General features: G+C 48.3%; 1 protein-coding gene across 1 annotated transcript in view; it reads left to right on the top strand.

Moving 5' to 3' along the window:
- The window catches only part of AK5 (adenylate kinase 5), a 227,219-nt gene that overhangs the window by 211,865 nt on the left and 9,912 nt on the right, over window positions 1–5,442 (top strand). The gene's annotated exons all lie outside the window — the stretch shown is intronic.

Genomic DNA, 5,442 nt, shown 5'->3' with positions numbered 1-5,442 from the left:
CATGGACTTTTTGGCTGACCTCTATGACCCCTAAAATGATCCAGAAGGTCTCCTGGACCCAAGATTCAACAACTTTGAATTTCTAGAGTTTTGCAGAATTCACAATTGGGACTTGGTTCTTTTGCCTCAATTTTTTGCAATAACTAATGTTTTCTGGGAAAGTCAAATCTGGGGCCCGGAGAGCAGGGAATGAGGTGAAACAATGAAGATACTGTGGGGAAATGGGTGGTGCCGACTTAATGGTCATGAGCTCTGCACTGAGTCACCATTAATCTCATGAATTTATGAACCTTGTATCCATCCCATGTGTGTAGTAAGCACTCAGGGTCCACCTGTTGCCTTGGTGGTTCGGATGCAGATGGTAAGATTATCGCATCCCTGCAGGGCTTATGGCTTAGCAGGGGAGGCAGATGAACGTGTGGCAACATGAGGTCAGAGCAAGCCCCAAGAAGCTTGTGAGGGGTCGTGTATCCAGTCCAGGGGGAGAGGCAAGGTGTCCAGGAAGGTTGCCTGAGGAAGAGTTGGCTGAGTCTCTAGTGGGGGTGCTACGAGGGGATCAGGACCCCCCACAGTGAGGAAGCAGATTGGGAGGGGTGAGTGGCTCAGCCTGGCTGCGCCATGCGGTACCAAGGAAAAGAGGGACACAACACCGGGAGGCAGAGGCCAGCGAGACTTGGTCCAGATGAACCCTATAGGCAGGCGCAAGTAATTGTTGTGTGAGTGGTGGGAAGCCCTGAAGGGGACACACATAACCAGGGTTTCAATCTAGAAAGTTCACTCCAGCATCCTTGGGGGGATGGGCCCAGACAGCATCCGGGAACAAAGTTCTGAGGGCCCAAACCAGAGTGGGGAGACTGAAGTTCAGCTTCTTGCTATTCACAAGATGGGAGGGATCGTCATGAACTTGTCTCTGAGGCAGCTAGATTGTCAGTTCCTTGGAGGAGCCACTGATAATGGATTATTATCTTCTAACCCTGCTAATGGTCCGCTTTCCAGAATCCTAAGAAGCCCTGGGTATAGAAGGCTGAAAGGTGCCTCTGCACCTCTGCACCTAACTCAGGACATCAAATACGTGGCATGGGAGCCAGCATCTCCCACTTGCACGCCCCTGGTAGCCATTGCTCATTCGTCCTGCCCACGGCACCCAGATGTGGCCTGAGAGTGCTGGTTAATACCACTCCAGGCAGCTCTGACCAATTAGCAGGCCTCGGTGTGCAGGATAAGGCCTATTTGCTGTGCTTCAGGCAACCTCTGGCTGCCACAGGAAGACTTATGTCATTAAAAACAAGCAAACAAAACATTCATTATAAAAGAGAAAGAGCTTAAAAATCAAGGGCTGCAAAGGTCTTCCCAAGATTAAATAGTTGGTGAATTCTACCTTTTCTGCAGCCTAGAACAGAGACAGAAATTATCCAGGTAGACAGGAGTTTCTTCCACTTTTAAGATTTGTAAACGTGGGGGAAAAAATCCTCAAGTAATTTTGGATTTTACCACTTTTAGAGAAAATCCCTTTCATCTTTCTCTTGTATTATTCCAACCTGAATTCTACAGGCTGACAATGATTGGCTAACAGTCCTCAGATAAGTGTAATTTCTGGAATCTTTCTTAGCACTTTCTAAATTAGGGGTGTCAAAAAGACAAAATTGCAACAAATTTAAACATCTTAATTGACTTTTATTCACGATTCTTGAATCGGGCAGCCCTCAACACCAGAAAAGTTTTAAAGACTCAGTGAGTGTCAAGCAGTTTTTACAGGTGGAAACATGAGTGACGTACAGAGCTTAACGGGTTACACCTGGGTTTGAAGCAGCTGGCCACCTGAACGGACTAAGCCTCAGCTTCCCTGACGAACTGAAACAGCCGTCTGTTACAGGAGTATGTGCCCAAGTTACTTAGTTAATTAGTTTCATTTAGCATGACTGACTCCATCTCGGTTTGGTCTGTTGGGTCTAATACAGGAGCCCGGTCCAAATCCCTGGCCTCCTACAAATTGTATTTAATGGTGGGAAGGAAGGTTCCATCTCCTTTAGCTCATCTCTTCAGCTCCCCCTGCATTTTGGAGGTACTGGCAGCTGGGTCCACGTTTACGATCCATGCCAAAAGTATTTTAAACTGCTGCAGCTTGGGTGGAAGGGCAGTAGCAGTGTGGCCTTGGCCCTCGGGTTCCTCGGGGGGCCTCTGCGGGAGGCAGCTGTCCACTGCCTCTGCCCAGAGCTGTCTCCTACCCACACAGCTGCTGTAGAGACGGCCCCTGCCGAGCCCAGGAAACTGAGAATTGTCTGCAAATACCTGTGTGGTTTGCCAGCAGCCAGGGCGATGGAGGGGACTTGGGGAGAAGCAGGGGAGGGGATAGAATGTTGCCACTGGAGGAGAAAGCCTCTGTCCACTGGGGCTGCTGGCTCTGGGCTTTTGCCCAGTCCCCTGGCCTCAGCTTCATCTCCTTGTGCTCCCTGACCCCCTCTTTCTGAGTAACAGCTTGTATGTTGTTCCAGCAGTGGGTCCCTTGCCTCTCCTCCCTGTCTTCGTGCCAAAGACTGGGCTGTTCCCCCAGGTGGGCATCCGGTCAGTTAAGGAGCTTTCTAAAAGCCAGATGGGGGTGGTAGAGGCAAGATCAGGAAGACAAGTGAGACCAAGCAGCAGCTCAGTGAGATTCGTATAGGAATTAGAGCCACAGGATGAAATGGTCCACGAGCACCTCTCTGAGGCCTCTGCCCACCATTTGCAACCGTCAGCCGACACCATCCCTCCCCCACCGGCCTCCGTGACAGTGAGCCCTTTTGGCCACCAGCTAGCAATGAGATTGCAAAGATAACTTAAAAAGCAAAGCAGAATTGACACAGCCACTGCCTTGTTCTTTATGTCCTCGTGTGCCATCCTTACACAATCAAGTGAGACGTTCTTACAACATGCCCTCAAGGGATAGAAGTGACGTGACCACGTGTGTCCCATGGCTTTCTGACTGTTTCTCTCCCACTCATGAAGCAAACTTTGCCTTACCTGAGGAAGAATTAGAATAGGACTTTGCCCCGTTCCATCCCCTTCCTCTGTGCTCATGGGCAGGCACCACTAATCATTCTGGGCACTTGTGACCCAGTGGACACTGCCTGGGAAGCTTTCTCAACACACCAGTCAGACGGGCAGTGACGCCCAGCTGCCTGGGGCGGCCCACAGGAAGAAGCCTGCTTCCACCTGGAATGAGAGATTTTATGGTGGAATAACTAAAATGTAGCATTCAGGGATGTAAAGGACAATCACCAGCCAAAGACTCCCTGTGAAGAAGACACCAGCCTGGCCATCAGCCCTGGGAACAACCTGGGAAGCTTTGCCACCGGCAGTCCAACTGCTCACGGGCAAACAGTGTAGAGTATTGTGTCAAATCTTTTTGCTATGAATTTGTAAGACCTGATGGCAACAATAGGTAATATTGATCTGGACTCTTTGGTTGTAGGTAACAGGTATTAGTCCAGCTGACCTAACCTGAAACAGAACTGAACTACAGTAGAGGCTCCACAGCTGACCACCTCCCTACACTGACCACCTCCTTGAGTTGACCTAATTTTTTTTTTTTTTTGAGACAGAATCTCACTATGTTGCTCTCCATAGAGTGCAATGGCATCACAGCTCACAGCAACCTCATACTCTTGGGCTTAAGTGATTATCTTGCCTCAGCCTCCCACGTAGCTGGGACTACTGGCGTCCACCACAATGCCTGGTTATTTTTTTGTTGATGTTGCAGTTGTCATTGTTGTTTAGCAGGCCCAGGCCGGCCCAAACCCGTCAGCCCCAAACCCGTCAGCCCCAGGGTATGTGGCCAGCACCCTAACCGCTGGCTATGGGCACCAAGCTAAGTTGACCTAATTTTCATAGCCTGGACATCCACCATGCACCACAGTGCAGTAGGCCTAGTTCCTTATATTGACCACCTCTATATAGTGGCCAGTTTGTTACAGTCCCTTGGGTGGGCAACTTACAGAGGTCCTACTGTTTAAGGTTCTGTGACCCCAGGCTGAAACGCAGCGGGCCCCAGGAGGACTGTGGGCTCAGGCCTGGGAAGCTGCCCACTGCTCCCCCTGCTTCTCACACACTTCTCCTTTTTCCTAGGCCAGGTTATTCTCTTTCCCTGGCCCAGAAGCCGCATATGACCCCTCCCCCGCCAGCTTCACCTTCACAGGTGAAGGAGACCATGTTGGTCTCTTATTTGCAGTTTCAAATTCCCGAGAGAAATATTCTGCTTGGCCTTGTCTGGTCAGGATCTCGCCGGTCCTGTTAGCTATGCACAAGCGGCTGAGGTCACACAGGGCTCCCTCACTTGTCCTGTGACTGTTTACTGAGTGCATACTGTGTCAGACACCATTCTTGGTGCTGGGGACACAGCAGCAAACAAGGTAGGCACAGCCCCTCGCTGTAAAGAGAGAAGAGGAGAAGACAAGAGAAACAGCTGCTGATCAGCTCTGTGGATAAAACAAAGCAGAGCGAGGTGGCTGTTTGAAAAGCCTCTCTGGGGCGCTGACATTTCAGCCCTGACGGGTATGAACACGGCTGGGCCTCTTCCCTGGGGTGTGGATGGGAGACAGGGAATTCCCAGAAGGGAAAGGCTTACTGTGAACTCAGACAAAACACAGACATTCCCACCTCATGGTACCGTTTACAAAACTGTATGAATTGATATTTAAAGCCTCTCTCTTTTTTTTTTTAAGTATACAAGTAACTACGCATTGTTTTAAAAAGAAACAAATGAGAACATTTAAGAGTATAAAGATAAATATAAAAATTATCCAGACCTCTTCTACCCAGAGATAATAATCACTAATGAGCATTTTGATATATTTTCTTAATTTGCTTTTCTTCATCTTTACAGACATTTTGCTTGTGGAATAATTATTCCAGAAACACCCCAGACCATAGAGGGCCTCTAACATATGATATCTGTCCCTGTATTATTTACTACTCTTAATGATTAAAAGAGAGAGAGAGGATAGTGATTCATTGAAAAATGAGTTTTACAGATGCATAAAATCAAGTTCCTTGGAAACTCTGCTCTCGTAAGAGAAAATAACCTCTGTGCACAGCAGTCCTCCTGCAGCCACGTCCCGACTTACAGTTTAGCCGTTCTTATTAAGCCCTGAAATGCAACAGTGCCCATTATTGTTCTGGGCAGTCATTCGACCTGGCAGGAGAGGCCTTGTGAATTGAGGGATAAAGCATGAGAAATGCAGTTTCTGGTATTACTGTGAAAAGCGCAAGCAGCAGGCACTATCAGATTTCAACCCTTGGCAGCAAAATCCACTTCCTAATTCATGATCGGCTTAATTCCTCAGCTGGGGTCTAACCTGAGCAGAATAAAACCCAATACTACTTTTAAACCTTGAATTTTCTGTACTAAATTCTTAATCTTCATTCCTCTTGTTGGCTAAAGGAACACTTAAGCAAATTTTTTGTTCA

The sequence above is a fragment of the Otolemur garnettii genome, unplaced genomic scaffold (genome assembly GCF_000181295.1).
Source record: "Otolemur garnettii isolate 467f Iridium unplaced genomic scaffold, OtoGar3 scaffold00010, whole genome shotgun sequence".
Lineage (NCBI taxonomy): Eukaryota > Metazoa > Chordata > Mammalia > Primates > Galagidae > Otolemur > Otolemur garnettii.
The sequence above is the reverse complement of the archived record's forward strand: the minus strand, read 5'-3'. Positions and strand labels throughout refer to the sequence as shown.